General features: G+C 36.3%; 1 protein-coding gene across 1 annotated transcript in view; it reads right to left on the bottom strand.

Annotated features, from left to right (window-relative positions):
• Positions 1-2,518, bottom strand: part of LOC134750488 (mushroom body large-type Kenyon cell-specific protein 1) — a 235,783-nt gene extending 233,265 nt beyond the window's left edge. Inside the window, exon 1 of the mRNA XM_063685665.1 lies at positions 2,049-2,518. The gene's annotated coding sequence lies outside the window, so the exon portion shown is untranslated. The remainder of the gene's footprint in view (positions 1-2,048) is intronic.
• Between the last annotated feature and the right edge of the window lie 18,099 nt (positions 2,519-20,617).

Here is a 20,617-nt window from a genome sequence, read left to right as displayed (position 1 = left end):
TGACGTCACAATCAAATTACCTACTCTTTGTAGTTTTATACGGGTTTTAAAATAGAAATTGTGTCTAGAAATAATTGCTGTCTACGTTACTCCATTAATCTTTTGGTGCTTTATTTCATGCATGGTGTAAAATAATATATTTTAAATACAGTCAAATACCCTAATGGGTAATAATAAAAGCTGCGGGGGTGGGGAATATAGAGGTATGGAGAAGGGATAACTGTTTTAAAGTTGTCGTATAAAACAAAGGTTTCTTTATTACGTAAAACCACACCTCTATTGCATCTAAGCACCACTTGCACCATTTCACTAACCCGGGGTTAGGCGGTTAAACCGTTAAACGCCACTTGTACCATCCCACTAACCCGGGGTTAGGCGGTTAAACTGTTAAACGCCACTTGCACCATCCCACTATCCCGGGGTTAGGCGGTTACACAGATAAAAGCGCCACTTGCACCATCTCACTAACCCGGGGTTAGGCGGTTAAACCGTTAAATGCCACTTGCATTATCCCACTAAGCCGGGGTTAGGCGGTTAAACCGTTAAACGCCACTTGCACCATCCCCCTAACCCGGGGTTAAGCGGTTAAACCGTTAATTCAGTGTCAAATTGTACTGGTAACCATGGTAACTCCAGGTTTAACCGGTTACCTCGGGGTTACTGAAATGGTGCACTTTGGGCCTAAGTATTTATCTAGGTAAATAAAGTGTACTTATTTATATACCTATAATTGTTTTAATGCATGATTAGGTAACGTTAATAAATACTAATGGAACTGGTTTTAAATTATTAAATTATACTTAGGTACAAAGGTAGAAGTACAGTCAAGGTATATATATATATATATATACCTTGACTGTACTTCTACCTTTATTTATATATATATATAATTTTAATATATAAATATAATATATTATATAATTGTTAGCAGCTAACCAAGTTAAACGTTTTACACGTTTCGAAATAACCAAACGGTTTCAAGGAAAACAAAAGTTAACATATTCGATAGGGATACAAATCAATAAAAATAAACTATAAATAAACTTAAAATATATATATAGACATTCCTAGTTTAAAAAATATGTGTACGTTCTTAGACCTTAGACAATAAAGTCGTTTTCACATATTTTTGAGCCATTTGTCTGAATCGATATTTTTGCCTTCGACTGTACATGGGGGCCTAACCAATATGAAAATTCGTATACTTATCAATAAACGCCAAACGAAAAGAAAAAACCGCAGAAGTGCGAGTCGGACTCGCCCACCGAGGGTTCCGTACTTTTTAGTTCAACTGTCACGGTTCATGAGATACAGCCTGGTGACAGACAGTCTTTAAAATAGGGTCCCGTTTTTACCCTTTGGGTACGGAACCCTAAAAGTGTATCGGGATGACAGATGCTACGAAAAGTCACGTGGCTATTTTCATACATTGCTTTAGTTTCGATCGGCGTTTTCTATTACCTAAATATCATCTTGGCAAGGCCCTATATTCTCACCCAAATCGACGTATATATTAATTGGTAGGTAATTAAATGTTTCAGTAGGTAATATAGATTCTTGCCCACTATAATTAATTTGAGCATAATACCCATTAAACGTAGTCAAGTTACTATAGCATTTAGAAGCGATCGTACAATCAACACGACAGTCCTTATATCTAGTACCTAGCCTAGGTTCTAGGTTATTTCTCACAGCACTATCAACGAAGGCCATTGGACCAAGTGGCACAAGCGCTTACAAAACCACCGATGTGCCTTCAAAATTACGCTCTAACTAAATAAACCCCAAGTTCATTAACACATATAAGAAAACACGCACTATTTTCAACCCTACGCACATATACTTACACATATCGGACGCGAATAAAGCTCAAAATCACGTGAACTTCAACAAAAGTGAAGTTAGTTACGCACATGAGTGATGTTGTACTCGCAAGACGGGAATGCAACCACGTGCAGCTACATTCACATCGGTGTGCAATCAAGTTCATAGATTAAGATTGGCGTTGTTTTTCTTTGCGAATTTTTATAAAATTTAATACAACTCACCTGGGACGTTCAGCACCACTGTCCATAAAGTTCACATATAACCTAGTTTTGCACTATGACATCACGTGGGTTCGTAAGGCACTAAATCACAATATTGAGCAGTTTGGTTACACTTTTTGAATTTCGAACATCTGAAATTCGGCTTCGTTCGTGTTCGTGTCGCGTTCGGCGCGGCGCTCGCGCGCAACTGAATTGTCGTAGGTCAGGTTAAAAAACACCCGTTTCCCCAACGGTTACAGTAACTCATGGTACGATTTGACAGCTCGAAATAGGCCGCGTTGACGGACTCAGTGGCCGCGCGTAAACACAACGAAATTACTAAATGCTTTTCATTATTAAATTGACACGAGTGAAGTATGGTTGTCTCGCTCGCACGTCGCGTGGAAATCGTAAATGCGTTTTTCTATTTCTAATTTGGGGTTTTCGACCGACGGGTGCGCGCGTGGAGGGTCGACACTGCACTGAGTGCACGGTGCACGCGGCTAGATGACATTCACATTGGCTTAAAACTGGCGGATGCGTCAACATCAAGTGAATACTACATTTAATAATGATGTTTGTTTATATGAAAAACGCTTAGCTAAGGGAGACAATGGGTTTTAGACAATTCGCATTGTTGGATTAGATCATCGGGTCAATCGATTCAGCGCCTCCGATCGATAATTTAGCGATTACGACTTGTAGTGGAAATTTTGCTGTGAATTATCAACTTTAGAATCCATCTAAGATAACATTGCACCGACTTAAACAGAATAAAGTAAGGAAATGTCATTATAAAAGTATTTTCATGCAGTCACACTTCATGCAGAGTTAGCTTGGTCCAACGCTACTAACAACTAGGTAGGTATAGTAACTATAGCTACAAGAAGTATAATCACACTTTATCATATAATTGTTAGCAGCTAACCAAGTTAAACGTTTTACACGTTTCGAAATAACCAAACGGTTTCAAGGAAAACAAAAGTTAACATATTCAATAGGGATACAAATCAATAAAAATAAACTATAAATAAACTTAAAATATGGGTCTTATACTTATATAGAAAACGTCCCCCAGACACCACATCAAAATAAAACTATGAAAACGGATTATATCGCGTATATTGAATTTATAATACAACCCGACGTTTCGAACCCTTTACAGCGTTCGTGGTCAACGGGTGATATACGCGATATAATCCGTTTTCATAGTTTTATTTCATGAGTAACTATCGCGGTAACCGAAGACAATATTACCACATCAAAAGTTAAAAATGATGATATTCATGTAAAAGATTTAAAATTAACTTTTTTGTCAAAATTTAATTTAATTCACAAACATTAAGTCAAAAGTTATGAAATTGATGACAAAGATTTCAAATCACCTTTTTTGTCAAAACTTTAATTAATTTTCATATGAACGTGATTTTGTTTTCTTATGAAGTTGTATGCTGTTGCTAGTAAGTGCAACAAACTGAATAGATAGATAAGGTCTACGTATGTACTTAAGTTTTTTCATAATACACGAATCTACAATTAGTTTAATACAGACGGTTATCTTTATTGTATACACATTTCTATATTACTATTATTGTGGTATAATTATTTGGATGAATTTGTGAAGTGACTAATTATGGTTGTATAATTGCAAATTTTACTAATGTTTGATTTTATCATATTGTGATCCAATTTTAATTTTAACATTCATTTTACAATATTGTAATCTGATGCCAATCTTTATCATTATGTTTTGACATTTAAACCGGTTTTATAAAATAAAGATTTAGATTTATTTATTTCATAATATTAAATTACAATATAAATCATTTTTACATTAATCTATACGAATTTATATTATGATCGTCAAGTGGAAAATAACAATTGATTATAATTATACAAAAACAATACACAATTTAAAAACCATTTGAATAAGCAATCGATTAATTAATTAATTAAATTTTTAACAATGTCAAATAAAATAAAATGAGAAAAACAATGCCAATACGGCTAAGCAAGATATCTCATAATGATCGTCAAAATAAAATGAAATACACGTCAATAGAAAAATTAATAAATTAATGAATAATAAATATTACATTTAATTTATTATAAATGTACTAATATTAGTTTAGTACCTACCTATCTACTATATATATGACACATTAATATATCTCAATCCGATGAGAATGCTTTTCCTCTGTTTAGCATCTCCATTTTAACCTAAATCTAGTTATTTCTGACGAAACATCATATAGGCAATTCAGCACCCCCGATTTATACGAAAACGATCCCAAACCCGGCTTAGCAGCTTCACCGATGTAGATAATCAAGATAAAAATGAGAGCCCTAAATAAACCTTGAAGAGCGGATATCTCAAAAATTATACAAGATATCGAAAAACTTGACCGAATAAAACTTGTAACAAATTAAATCTCTTTTCATTTTGTATTAGTGGCCAAGTTCCGAGACATAATCGAAAAACCGAAAAATGGAACCTTCAAACCCCCCTCTCCCCCCCAGCACCAGGGTTATGGCCGGGGACTTTTGATATGTTCATCTCCTAACTAGTCTAAACAAAGCTACGAAGTTAAAAATTGTGTTCCTTGCATTTCCCTCTATACCTTTTTTTGGGCATTTATTTCGGCCTAATTCAAACGAAATGCGCATTACAAATCGGAAATGGATTGCTACGGTAACGACAATTACGCTATCAGTTCCATTTTCAAAATTCCTTTGAAATTAAATCTTGTCATTAGAAAAAGGCGGCTTTAAAAAATATAGGCGCGAAGGGTGTTTCGTCCCATAGAGAATTTGAATTTCGCGCTTTTTAGGGTTCCGTACCCAAAGGGTAAAAATGGGACCCTATTACTAAGACTTCGCTGTCTGTCTGTCTGTCTATCAACAGGCTGTATCTCATGAACCGTGATAGCTAGACAGTTGAAATTTTCACAGATGGTGTATTTCTGTTGCCGCTATAACAACAAATACTAAAAAGTACAGAACCCGCGGTGGGCGAGTCCGACTCGCACTTGTCCGGTTTTTTTATAATTCTTCTGCATTACTTTTGTTTCAAAATTAACTGTAACCGTTACTTAAATAATATTGGAAGTACAAAAAAAAATATCATGAAAATCGGCTTTTTTACTACCTCGCATAAATTCTTATATATATCCTAAGTGTAAGTACAAAGTTTCAGAGCAAACTAGGTACTCGTTTTAAAATAAGAGCGTAACTACGTTTGTATGGAGAATCGAGCTTGCCGTTGAACCTTAATATCATCACTATCATCAGTAAGGTGAAACTGCCCAAATCATTTTCTTACATAAGTCCTAAACTACAAAATTGCCACCACCTTTCCTTTACACGTGTAATTTTTAGTAACCAAATCTCAGCCATATTAATAATAGGTTATAAAATCGATTCGTTTTCCTGCTAAAATAGTATTTAAAAATAAGTAAATGACTTTCTATTATATAACCTAATATTTAAGCTATATTCTAGTACAATACATACATTTCAACCCGTTATTTTGGTAATAGGGATGTTGCCTGTATTTAAAATAAATTATATATACTTTTACGTTTCGAGCTGTTCGGCTGTGGGCTGTGGAATGCTTTGCCGTTAGATATCAGATGTGTTAAATCCCTTCCCATTTTTAAAAATCTATTGAAATTACATTTCCTATCACTGCCTTAACTTGCCTTTTTTATTTGATTATATATGTATGTATGTATATATATGTGTAAATATTTATTGTATTTGTATTTGGTATATATATTTTTTTATCAAGTTTATAAATTTTGTTAATTTATATATATATCGGCACTACCCGTTCAAAGTTGTAAGTACTTAACTTTTCTGCTACCTAAAGGTTGTCTGGAAAAGATCGCTTTTTAGCGATAAGACCGCCTGTTGTTACCTAGTCTTAAACTTGTATTTCGCTTTCTGTGTATTTTTTTAACTTTATGGTGCACAATAAAGAATATTTACTTAAATTATTTCACACCATGCACCAGAAAATTATTAGAAAAACGTAACGTAGACAGCAGTTATTTTTTGACACTATTTCTATTAAATTGGACAGAACTAAAGGAAAGCAGGTGACTTTGACTTGACCGCGACGTCACTTGTTCAGTTTTCATACAAGTTCAATGGCTTTTCATTGAGCGAAAGCCCGCCGTTTCTGGAATTAAGAATTTTTGAATTCCGAACATCATTATTCGAAATTCAACCAGTTCGTTTTCATTGAGCGAAAGCCCGCCGTTTCTGGAATTAAGAATATTAAGATGCTAAATTCCTTAAATTTTTGAATTCCGAACATCATTATTCGAAATTCAACCAGTTCGTTTTCATTGAGCGAAAGTCCGACGTTTTTCGGGCGCGCTCGGCCGCGTGGGTCGGCGACCCCATTCGGGCGTCGACTTGCGGAAGGTCAGGGTACGCGTGTGTGCACTTTTACTTTTCATGTTATTGTCTTTTTTGAAAAGCTGTGTGCGTGGACAATTTGGAGTTTGAGGTTGACTTCATTAGTAAAATTCTTTTGTTTCATTGCTTGGCCTATATTCAGTGTAACACCTACTCGTGTCGATTTAAAACACTCCTTAAGTAATGATTTAATTTATGGCCCTTCGTTGCTAATTTCCTACTTTTCGCACTTGTATCGTAATGTAGGCACTATTACAGCCCTTTAAATATTCGACATAGGCACGTAAAGTGCTAATTAGCACCAATAGCACCATATGTACGAGTAGAGATACCTACTGCAAAAATATTCAACGTATTTTTATCTAATCTCAAGCTCATTTATTTTATGTTAAGGCAGTCTTCAAGGTCTAAATTCGTCAATGTTCTATCTCTAAATGACCAACGATAGACCTTATATGTACGCAATAAGGTTGAAGTGAGAACGATGACTTTGACCTTTGACATTGGGAACGGAACCAGGCCAGAGGGCCTACCGCGCACACCGAAGTTTGCAAATTGCGAGCATCTTTCTCTTTTACTCTAATTAAGGCGTAATTAGAGTGATAGAGACAGATGCACCGAATTTCGGTGTTCGCGGTAGGCCTTCAGGCAATGAAGGGTAATTCAATGCTTATGAGCTTAGCCCGAATGACGAAAATATTGCAAGGCAAAGTTATGTTTGCGGCTGAAAAATCGTTGGTATTATTGTTGTCTTAAAAACATTTGTTACAGTTCAGGTACTTCAGGTATGTTTAATAACTGTTAATTATGCATTAAATATGCTTGATGGTACTTAAATTAAAAGTATTGAAATAATTATCTATCGTCAGGCGACAACCGAATCTCGCTATTGTAAAAAAACCGGCCAAGTGTGAACCGGACTCGCGCACAAAGGGTTCCGTACCATTACACGAAAAACGGCAGCAAAAATCACGTTTGTTGTATGGGAGACCCACTCAAAGATTTATTTTATTCCGCTTATCATGCATATGTATCTTCTAGACTCCGATATGGCATAATTTTCTGGGGGCATTCGACTGACTGAAAAAATGCCTTAGAGCGACTCATCATCTACTGCCAACAGTTAGGACTGCTAAGGACACCTTGTATTAAGTCCCTTCCAAGTGTGTGACGGGCATTTTTAAGGTTCCGTACCCAAAGGGTAAAAACGGGACCTATTACTAAGACTCCGCTGTCCGTCTGGCCGTCTATCACCAGGCTCTATCTCATGAACCGTGATAGCTTAGACAGTTGAAATTTTCTAAGATGTATTTCTGTTGCCGCTATAACAACAAATACTAAAAACAGGATCAAATAAATATTTAAGTGGGGCTCCCATACAACAAACTTGACTTTTTTGCCGTTTTTTGCGTAATGGTACGGAACCCTTCGAGGGCGAGTCCGACTCGCACTTGGCCGGTTTTCTTTTTCACAAGTGTGATGAAAAACATTGTGTGTAACTCCGGGTGTAAGAATATTGTTTACCTGCGGCTGTCGTGAATATATAGACTCTCGTACGATATTTCACTTACCCCCCACGTTGTACAATGGTAATACACGTTAATAGTAATTATCAACCAAGGGCATTAATAACTTGCTAAAGATTATTCAGCCGAAATTTGATAAGCTTATCATTGTAATGTCAATGACCGCCGTTGACTAAGGTCATGGTATCTCCCGTCTCTCTCGCACCCGTAACGACGCGTATCCGCGTCCCGCTCTGTTGACTCAGGTGAAATGCAGTTGTTTTGGTTTGTGTATGAATTATACTTTTGCACACTAGTGTATAAATATGATTTCGTGTGTATTTGTCACGTGACTTTGAATTACAAAGGAAGAAAGACCTCAATGTACAGTCGAAGGCAAAAATATTGATAAAGACAAATGGCTCAAAAATATGTGAACACGACTTTATTGTCTATAAGGTGTAAGAGCGTACACATATTTTTGAAACTTTGGGAATGTATATATATTTATGCCCTTGACTGTACACTAAGCGTTAAATACTTTGTAGCAACCAAAGTAGTCAAATATAGTTCGGTACACCATATATTTTGTACTAGCTTTTGCCCGCGACTTCGTCTGGTATCGTGGTAGTAGTTTGGTTATTTTTTAACCAATCTGCTTTTTATCGATTCCACATACAAACTTCCATCCCCCCTTAAACGATGACTTATGGGATAAAAACTACCCTATGTCCTTCCCCGGGACTCAAACTATCTCTGTACCAAACTTCAACTAAATCGGTTCAGCGGTTTAAGCGTGAAGAGGTAACAGACAGACAGACAGGCAGACACACTTTCGAATTTATGATATTATGTATTATGTACTTATAATTTATTGCATAATTTTTCATGTGTGAAGGCAAAATTAATAAGTTTTTGCCATAAATTACATTTTTGGTACAAGCTGTTATCGCCACAGGGAAACTCATCGAGACAATTCTAAAAACCCCAAACACAGTTAGGTTTCGTTGTTTTATCACAGAGTTCATGACCACCTCCTGTCTCCATCATCAGATCAGCTCGATGGTACCATAAACACCCACCCAACCCCAATCCACCCAACTTACATATGTATGCAAATTTTCAGCTTCATTGGAAGTCGGGAAAAGGGTCAAATTTAACTTGCAAGTCTTAACTGACACTAACTAACAAACTTACATACTAACAGGGCAAGATAAAAAACATAGATTTCATAACCTATTAGATATAAAATGCTGATTCAGCCAACAAGTAGGTAAGTATAATTTGTATGTAACTACCATTAGGTAATCGCACTTTATGCGCATGCATGCTTTATTTCTAGTTTAGTATTAATTTCGTTTAAATGTAGATTTTTGACGATGCAAAAGCGATCCAACAGATCCTACTTGAATACATTGATTTTTATCTTTATCTTTTATCTTAGACACGATAAAATTAAATACAATAAGGCTTAACACCTCAAGACATTGTCTACGCGATCTAAAACCGCGATGTTGATTTCAATAGGCTAGATGACAAATTTTCATCAATAGAATGGTATCAATCGATCAGGTTTATTTTTAGGATCAAATGTCTATATTGGACCCATTGCATTAAAGCAATACAAAAGTCAGCAATGATAGTCAAAGTCCGACAGTTGTACTTCACTCGCGAAACGCTCCTAACAAAACGATAAGTGAACGTGACGTCAAGTTCACTGAGAGCCCATCTTGAAGTATGGACAAAACAAGAAAATTGCGTTTTTCTCGGTGAAATATTGCGTTCATGTATATAGTAAATGTAAGTTATGTAAGGAATCGATTGGTTACCCTTACTTTTTTCGGGTTTACAGGTTGCGATTGCGGCAATTTCATTGTTTATGGCTTCTTTATAATAATAACAAGTATTTTCTTGTATCATTCAAAATCGAAATCGTTTGTGACGGCTATATCGCGTATATTGAATTTATAATACATCCCGACGTTTCGAACCTTTTACAGCGTTCGTGGTCAACGGGTGGCACCCGGGATGTATTATAAATTCAATATACGCGATATAATCCGTTTTCATAGTTTTATTTCGTTTGTGACCCTTTCATAATTCAACCAGTGGCGTAACTAGGAGGGGGGGGGGGGCAGAGGGGGCAAGTGCCCCGGGCGCCATCCAAGCCGGGGCGCCAAAATGGGCAAAAGGCAGCAGCAGGGAAACTTTTGTCAGTCGTCAGGAGGCGCAAATTTGGTGACTTCCCCATATCCTCTAGTTACGCCCCTGAATTCAACCCATACAGTTATTATCACTATAGATCTCTATCCTATTTGTAGGGTATAAGTTTAAGGAATTAAAGGCGAGAAAGAGATAAGACACTTAAATTAATTTAGAAATTGCAATATTAGTACGAGTAGCATTGATATTGGGAGTGATAAGGAGGTCAAAGACGCAACGAGTTCAAGTTGCGGCCAGAGACGATTCAATTTTAATACAATTAGAATTTTCCCTTTGCCTAATGTCTTATCGTTTACCTACTTATGTAAGTATCCCCCCCAACTGTTATAGGTCCCCTGTCCTCTTTGTATTAGGAAGTCTTAAAGTTTAAGGAATGAAAGGCTAGAAAGAGATAGACAGTTAATTAATTTAGAAATTGCAATATTAGCAGTAGCAGTGATTTGGGAGAATAGGGAGTGATAAGGAGGTCAAAGGCGCAACGAGGTGAAGTTTCGGCCAGCGACGTTTCAGTAATAATAAACTTGGAATTTTCCCTTCGCCTAATGTCTTATCATTTACGTACTTCTGTTCCCCCCCAACTGTTTTAGATATCACCCTATCCTCTTTGTATTTAAAAACCGGCCAAGTGCCGAGTAGTTTTGGAGATAAAGGGGGAATAGTAATTTTTTGCCTATTTTCTTGAATTACTTCTAAACTGTTTATCCTAAAATTATAAAAAAAATATGTTTGAGATTCTCACAATGAGCTCATTCCTTCGATTTGTAACACGATATACTTTGAAAAACTTTATTTTTTAATTTTCTCATTTATCCCCCCCCCCAAAGTGGCCCCCGTGTTTAAAATTCATTTGTTTACGTTACATGTCCATCTTTGGGTCACAAACTTACATATGTGTACCAAATTTCAATTTAATTGGTCAAGTAGTTTCGGAGAAAATAGGCTGTGATTGTGACAGACAGACAGACAGACGCGCGAGTGATCTTATAGGGGTTCCGATTTTTCCTTTTGAGGAACGGAACCCTAAAAAGTTTAAAAAAATAAAGGCTATAAAGAGATACATAGTTAAATAAATTTAGATATGCATTATTAGTACGAGTAGCATTTATATTGGGAGTGATAATGAGGTCAAAGACGCACCGAGTTCAAGTTGCGGCCAGAGACGATTCAATTTTAATACACTTAGAATTTTCCCTTCGCCTAATGTCTTATCGGTTACCTACTTAAATCCCCCCCCCCCCCTCCCCACCCCAACTGTTTTAGGTTCCCTATCTTTGTATTTATTAGAAGTCTTATAAGGAATTAAAGGCTAGAAAGGGGGAGAGAGTTAATAAAATTAGAAATTGCAATATTAGCACGAGTAGCGTATTTGGGAGAATTGGGAGTGATAAGGAGGTCAAAGGCGCAACGGGGTCAAGTTTCGGCCAGCGACGTTTCAGTAATAATAAACTTGGAATTTTCCCTTCGCCTAATGTCTTATCATTTACCTACTTCTGTTCCCAACCCCCCCCCCCCCCCCCCCAACTGTTTTAGATATCACCCTATCCTCTTTGTATTTAAAAACCGGCCAAGTGCGGAGTAGTTTCGGAGATAAAGGGGGGGAATAGTAATTTTTTGCCTATTTTCTTGAATTGCTTCTAAACTGTTTATCGTAAAATTATAAAAAAAATATGTTTGACATTCTCACAATGAGCTCTTTCCTTCGATATGTGACACGATATAGTTTGAAAAACTTTATTTTTTAACTTTCTCATTTACCCCCCAAAAGTGTTCAAAATTAATTTGTCTACGTCACATGTCCATCTTTGGGTCACAAACTTACATATGTGTACCAAATTTCAACTTAATTGGTCCAGTAGTTTCGAAGAACAACTGTGACAAACGGAAATACAGACAGGCCGACAGACGCACGAGTGATCCTATAAGGGTTCCGTTTTTTTCCTTTTGTGGTACGGAACCCTAAAAAGTTAAGAAACTAAAAGCTATAAAGACAGATAGTTAAATTAATTCAGAAATGGCAATAAATATACGAGTAGCATTGATATTGGGAGTGATAAGGAGGTCAAAGGCGTAACGAGGTCACGTTGCGGCCGGTGACGATTCAGTATACTTAGAATTTTCCCTTCGCCTTATCATTTATCATTCTAATATGCCAATTCGAGTCATTCATTTATTCTTTTAAAATTATGGCTGCACTGAAGTCCAGTGGGACTATTTCGCCAGTATCAAGGTCTTAGGTTCTTTAAATACTACTAAAATAGTACGGTTAGTACAAGACGGTGATTTTATTAGCTCTTGTAAAGCTGACCTGACAACCAATTTAATAGGCAAATTTGTTGCCATATTAAGAGTTTCTTAAATAGCTAACTGATACTGTCGGAAATGGCTTACCAAGTTACAATTATAATTTAAGTCGGGTTTAGTATTAATTACCTCAGTACTTAATAATAAAAAGCGTTAGGAGGACTATACAAGGGACACGTGGGGCTACTTGGCGTTGACGCCAAAACGGTGGATAAACCCGTATCTAGATTAATTCTTCATTATCCGCACACTTCCACATTAGTTTACTGCATAATAAGCTATCAGTATTACACTTTAAACAACTTTAATGAGCAGGCGGGCCGTATGCTTGATTGCCACCGACGTGGTATACAAAAAAAAAGGCCAAGTGCGAGTCGGACTCGCGCACGAAGGGTTCCGTACTATTACGGAAAAAAACAGCAAAAAAAACACGTTGTATGGGAGCTCCATTTAAATATTTATATTATTCTGTTTTTAATATTTGTTGTTATAGCGGCAACAGAAATACATCATCTGTGAAAATTTCAACTGTCTAGCTGTCACGGTTCATGAGATACAGCCTGGTGACAGACAGACAGACAGACGGACAGCGGAGTCTTAGTAATAGGGTCCCGTTTTTACCCTTTGGGTACGAAACCCTAAAAAAAAAATCCCGACTCGATATCACCAAATTGGCGGTCGACAAGCAACTCCTCTCGAGTTTTAGTAATTCGATCTGTTTCCGATATGATATGCCAGTGTTAAAAGTGACATTTCTTCAGCCTAAAACGACACGACACTGACAGATCTATACCTATCATATCGGAAATAGATCGAATAACTAAAACTCGAATTGGCCTTAAAGTCAAATAGATAAAGATAAACAAATTGGTAGTTGTAAAATGGTGTCAATAGTTTTTTTCAGTATGGCTGATATTATTTTTTTGATAATTTCAAATATGGTGTCGTACGTACACCAGTAAAATAAAAATTATTTTCGTCTAATGTTCTATCTATTAAAGCCAAATTATTTGTGTGGTATTTCGGCATTCCGTGGGTAATCTGCCGAAAGCTACACCAGAACAGGTGCCGCAGCAAAAAAACGGTTCGCCAAGATGATTTTTAGTTTTTAAAGTTTGTACCTAATTATTGTACTTATGTTACTCTGTAAGGTTTGTAGCCTGAGAATAAACGTAGCTTGATTTTTTATTTGATTATAAAATATTGTTATATATTATTCTGGTGTCAATAGATTTGTCAATATTCGTCTGATTTTAGCAAAAAGTATCGTATCGAAAGCATAGTAATATGTTAAAGTCGGACCACGCTAAGTTTTCATGACAAGTGCTACGCCAAGTTACAGAATAAGTAATAATATTATCATACAGAACGGCCACGCACCGCCCCGCCCCGACTTGAATTACCTCGCCCCGCGACAGCAGATTGACGGCCGTTTGCCGGCCACTCAGTACGGTATTTAAGCAACTTACTCACACAATGACGCATGCCGCGTGCACAGACGTGCCGTTCACACATAGAAACGCAAGTGATTTTTGATGTATAGCGTGTCCGCCCTGTGGCCAAGTATAGAGCTTATAAAGATAATGTATTATGTATGCATTCTCACTGCCAAGTCTGTGCAAAGTTAGCGAGGCCAAGGGTCCTGTGTATGATAGCTTGTCCTACTATTTTTCCCGTTTGTTTGTTATGTTATGGTTATTATTGGTTATGTCTTTCCCATCACGGAACAATGGTGTTCCGGACATTTGGGAGGCGTGCGCGGAGCCGAAGCCAACACGAAGAGCCCCCTCTTAACACTTTAATGAAATGTAAGGGGTACACTGAACGGATAGTTATTATACCTTATGTTATTAAGGTAGTTATTTAATTGGTACTTATTTTTATAATAGACGGTTAACTAAAAAAAATCCACCAGGCGGTCAATGTAAAATATTAAAATTTAAGTAAAAATTTAAAAATTTCTTACCTTACCTGTAACTGGTACCCACAGAATCACTTCTCAATTTTTCACAAATTATTGTATTTTATAACACAAGAATCCTCTAACACAAGAATCCGTATATATAATTATCATACAAATATAAGGAATTAAGTACTTGTTTCAAACGATAAATCACTCTTTTGCGTTATAATCACAGAATCACTTCTGAATTTTTCACAAACTATTGTATTAAGCTTCTGTACCTTTATTTGAAGCCTATTTAATATTTGAGAGCGATGCAGTTTGTCAGTGACGAGCCGGTTCACGATTAGCTGACACCTACCGATTTGTTTCGTTTCCACATAAATAAGGAATTAAGTACTTGTTTCAAACGTCACAATCATGTCAATCGTCATGTCTTTTACGTCACAATCTTGTAGTTTTACATCAAAAGGAAAGTTTTACAACGTCACAGAAACACGTCACAAAATTATCTGTCACATAATTATGTATTCTTAATAAATAAATGTTCTCAACTCAAAACTCTGATGTTTTACGTGGTTTTACCTAATTTCGGATAATTTCAGAGTAAAAAAAAATCTTTTTTTTTTGTTGTGTCATAAACAAACTTTTTTGAGTCCCAAAAATATTCTAAGTAGATCAAAATCAGGTTACAACGTCACAAAACCACTGTCATTACTGCCACACGCTAAAATTTAGATACACGATGGTATTTTTTTAAATAGCAAGTCTTTTTAAACAGTTACGAAATTTAGCGGGAAACCGGATGTGACCAGCGGGACGGTCACGCGTGTTTTGGCTACGGAGGAGGATAGCTGATCTTTAATATGAACTGACACGTTACACCATAGGTACCATTGACTCATGACTCATGGCAGTGTCACTACATAGTATAAAACAAAGTCGCTTGCTGCTTAGATCTTTAAAACTACTTCTTTAATATATATTTAGTATTCATTTACATACAAGATATATACAGTGGTACTACGTAAACGAAATTAATAACTAGCTTAAATCTGAAATAGGCCCTTGAGGCATTGTACCAAGGATGCTGGTGGCATTTCCCCACTGTATCGCAATGCTGATACGTTGTGCGAGATTTATTTAGTATTGTATTGTATGTATGTATGCTAGTATGTATTTTATGTATTTTAATCTTTAGTGTTATTTCTTTTTTTAAATATTAATTTGTACATCCTGTAAGTTTGTCTATCTGACCTGGCTATAGTTTTCCACTCATCTACTCGAAGGTTAGCTGGAAGAGATCCCTTATAGGGATAAGTTCGCCTTTGTACTTCCATTACTATAATTTATTTTTGTAAACCTGTGTTGTGTACAATAAAGTGATTTATACTACTACTACTACTACGCAACGGATTTTGATGCGTTTTTTTTTAAATAATAGATAGTGATTCAAGAGGAAGGTTTGTATGTATCAGCATTAAATTGGGTAACTATAAATCAAGAGAAGAAAATTCATAATAACTGTATTAAATGATAGTAGCACCCACTTAGGTATGAGCGTTCAAATGAAAACGAAAACTGTCAAATGTTTCATAACATTTCCGCGTTAATATTTTTTTTCTAAAATTTGTAATCATTAGGTTTTCCTTGTTGGGCTGAATTTAAATATTTCCTGTCAAGTCTGATATAATATTTTGAATCTTATTTCATAATAAATAAGTTTATTTACACGTTATTACTGACATAATATCAAAACAAGAAATTAGGATACCTACTAGCATTAACAGGGCAAGTTAAAGAAAAGCTTTAAATAAACAGATAATTTGAAGTAGGTAATTCTATTCCTTTATCATATTCGTTATCTACATAAAGTAGATACTATCAAACAATACACAGCCTACACCGTTAAAGTTAACATTCTGAAATCTGAAAAGTAATTACCTATATTTATGTATCGTAAATCATACAACCCAAGTATTAGCAGGGGTACGAAACTTCTCGCTTCGGGCAAACTCGGCTCCGTTCGGGTTGGCACAAATTGACGTTCCTTTGCGTGTATGACCACAAATAACATAATGACTTGAATTTTGACAACCCTAAATAGCCGAAAGGGATAGTGCCATATATTAGAAAGGGATAGCATGATTCGACCCTGAACCGCTGTCAAACTTCGGCTTTGTAGGAAGTTTCCTTTCTGTACGGTAGTACTATTATTTAATCTGTCCTATTAGTCCAATACTACAACTTTAGTCCACAGTTTCAACACTATCAACAGAATATTAAATTCAATGTTTTTTTTTCTTTTGTTCTAGTTATGTCTCTCCTTCATGAAAATATCTGGCATTAAAACTGCGTCATCACGCCCAAACAAAAATCGGAGTGAATTTTGAACCATAGTAATTAGGAGATTTTTGACTATGGGTAAGTACATATAACATTTAAAACTTTCGCGGTTTGAACACATATTAAATCACAATCTGAAACCTGTGTCGAAATGTCGGTAAATAAAGGTAACAAAATAAATTCGCGATAGACCCGTTTGTAAATGTGATTTAATATGGGTAAGTATAGTCGAAGGCAAAAATATCGATCCAGACAAATGGCTCAAAAATATGTGAGGTCTGAGGTGTAAGAGCGTACACATATTTTTGAGACTGGGAATGTATATATATTTATGCCCTTGACTGTGCATAAAATGTTGTGTAAATGTTTTTATTTAATTGAATTCCTAATGGGTCAAACTGCATTTTTAGAATGTTTATAAGATTTTTACACAAAGTTGTGGCTAGTAAACTTAAATATAATCCTGTTCTTAGAATAGGTATGTAACTTAAAAATAAAATGCATAAACAAATAAACAGTCAAATACACGGTAGATAAGAATTCAACCAAATGAGATATCGACGTTTTGACGTAGCCAGTGACTTCACGATTACGTACGTAAACAAAATATTTATACCCTCACCAGGTCAAGGAACATTTACATATACGTACAAAAACCTCACATATCAGTACCCCCCCAAGTCACAGAATAAGTAATAGTATTATCACCTAGTGTAAATTTCATTTGATAACGTGACGGACCTACCGACCCGGCCACGACATCGCGCGACCGCGGCAGCGGCGAGCGGCGGACATAGGTTGTAGCGAGATACAGCGATCGGACCTTTCGTTTCCACCTATGGCCGCCGCTCGCCGCTGACGCCGCCGCGCGATGTCGTGGCCGGGCCGTACGCGTTTGCGTTAAGTCTCATTTTGTATGAGATTTTGAACAGCGCGCCAACCGGGACGTTACGTTTTGGAAACTCAAAATCCCATATAAAATGTGCGCAACGTCACACTATTGAATGAAATTTATACTAGAGGTTCAGGATAAATGCTTTCGCATACGTTTATCAAGAGTTCCTCGACCGATAGCTGACAGACATACACATTGGGCAAATGTAGTAAAACGATAAGATAACAGCTGCAGCTATTTTGTGGAAATTTGTGCAACAACTTTAGTATTTGCAGGTGACGCATCATACCTATCTCGTTGCAAATTATTGTTTGCTTATTAAAAAAACATTGCACAATAATAGTGAGGAAAATTAACAGTTTCGGAGCGAGCTTAAGACATTGATTCTGTTTTATTATGAGCATCACGTTTTTTACTCCATTGTGCGATTAAAATCAATACCAAATACGAGTATCTAAATATTTTGTACTTGGTAAAAGCATTTGCCAAGCAGGACACTAAGCTACCAAATTATATATACCAGGTACCTTGATAATAAAATTTTAAATGGATTCAAATAAATAGTTGAGGCAATATTTGTCAATCAACCGCAGAGAAAAATAGAATTATCTAAAGAGGGACGTTACCTACTTAGTTTGGGACTATAATAACAATATTTAGCTGTTTCGTGTGCGCCTGGCAGCCATTATATAGCTCGTTGGGTGGACGACATTCGGAAGATCGCGGGGCACTTCTGGATGAGACTGGCCCAGGACCGGGATAAGTGTCGTACACGGAGAGAGGCCTATAATAATCATAATCATTTATTTTCACATAAAAAGGGTTTTACATAGATATTATAAAAGTTACATGGTCTTGCCTTTTTAGCTGTTTTTGGCAGCATGCAAATACCCATTTGCATGCTGCCAAAAACCTTATAATACATTAAATTTGTATCAGCAGTCTATGCTCAGCAGTGGGCAACAGAAGGCTAAAATGATTATAATTATGATGAGTTGTTTCATACATGAAGTCAAAAGTAGATATAAATATATAATGGAATTGCGAAATATTTCATCATATTCAACCGTGGTCCATTTCAGTGAAATTTACTTCTGTTCGTTTTCCTCGTCCTTATAATCAAGTCAAAATATTAAAACTATTTCGGGAATGGACCACGAGTACGAGGATATACCTACAACAAGCCAGATATTGACGCAATAGTTATTATCCTTAAGTTTTGGAACCAGGAAGACATATATTTGTTTCATTTTGTGAATGACGAAATAGTTCAATTTAGGTATACGGCAAAAACAAATTGGTCAATAGTTTGATTCAGGTAAAGTCCCGTCATCAATATTTAATTTCCTGTTTTTAAGTAATTAAGTACACACTGTTAACTAATTGTAATCCTTATTTCAACTGCGTAAGGTTCACGGAAGGTCCCTTCTGGACTCCATGATAGTACAAAATACAGGACAGTAAGCAGGTAAGCGGGCCCATCCGGGATAACACATGTTCCAATGGAATGTTTTCAGAGCTCATTTTTTAAACTAGACATCTTTTAGGTGAGCATGATCCATCCTAGACTGCATCGGCACTTACCATCAGGTGAGATAGCGGTCAAATGCTTGCCTTTTTGTAAAAAAAAAAACAGGAATGATATGAACGGAACAAAATCAATGAATCAATAATATATTGCAAGAACATAGTTAAATTACATAAGGTGATAACATTAAAAAAAACGACCAAGTGCGAGTCAGACTCGCGCATGAAGGGTTCCGTACCATTACGCAAAAAACGGCAAAAAAAAAACAAGTTTCTTGTATGGGAGTCTCACTTAAATATTTATTTTTCACATCACCTATTCGAAAATTGAACTTTTCTTCCCTGCTAGGAGGTATCAAAGTGGCACTTTTCTGTTCGAGGACATTTTGTTGCCAGTATGAAATATTGAACACAAAGACATATGAACCTTGGGCGTTAACACTTGAATCCCTCACTACGCTCAGGATTCAATTGTACGCCCTCGCCGTAAATATGTCATTTTGCTCCCTTGTGACACAATCTACTATTATTCTGTTTTTAGTATATGTTGTTGTAGCGGCAACAGAAATACATCATCTGTGAAAATTTCAACTGTCTAGCTATCACGGTTCATGAGTTACAGCCAGGTGACAGACGGACAGACAGACAGACAGCCAGCGGAGTTTTATTAATAGGGTCCCGTTTTACCCTTTGAGTACGGAGCCCTAAAAAAACGTGTATGCTGTACAAGAGAATGAACGCAATGCAATAAGAATAACGAACAATTCAAAGTATACACTAATATCAAAATATTACAGAAAATTAAATGTCAAATTATTAGACAAAAATAAATTTCTTGGTCAAAACAATAGCTACCGAACAATTTTATAGTATGCATTCAGAGTAATTAATGTCAGAATTAATTGGGATCAAGTGAATGATAAGATAACGGGCGACAGAGAATTATGGAAGAACAAGACTTGTTCAACAAGTTTTTCGGCAAAAAATTTTTTGGTACTTACAAGCTTTTATCGCTGACAGTACTTTACTTTCCACAGGCAACTAATAATAGTCATCGAGACAATTCTAACAACCCTAAACACAATTCGTTTACATTGTTTTATCACAGAGTTCCCATGGCCATCTCCTGTCTCCGTCATCAGATCAGCTCCATGTCATCATAATATTGCATTGTCATCCGATTTACATAATTATGTATGCAAAATTTCAGCTCAATCGGTAATCCGGAAGTGGGTCAAAAGCTTCCGAGATTTGACCCACACTAACAATTAATCCTGCACACAACACACCACACCAAACACCAAACAAATGCTGAAACCTGAGGTGGATGAGCTTTCTGTAATTTTACGAAGCCTCCGCTGTGGATCTGATGGTATATGCCTTTTTTAGGGTTCCGTACCCAAAGGGTAAAAACGGGACCCTATTACTAAGACTCCGCTGTCCGTCTGTCCGTCTGTCCGTCCGT

Source organism: Cydia strobilella, chromosome 20 (assembly GCF_947568885.1).
Source record: "Cydia strobilella chromosome 20, ilCydStro3.1, whole genome shotgun sequence".
NCBI classification, from domain to species: Eukaryota; Metazoa; Arthropoda; class Insecta; order Lepidoptera; family Tortricidae; genus Cydia; species Cydia strobilella.
The sequence above is the reverse complement of the archived record's forward strand: the minus strand, read 5'-3'. Positions and strand labels throughout refer to the sequence as shown.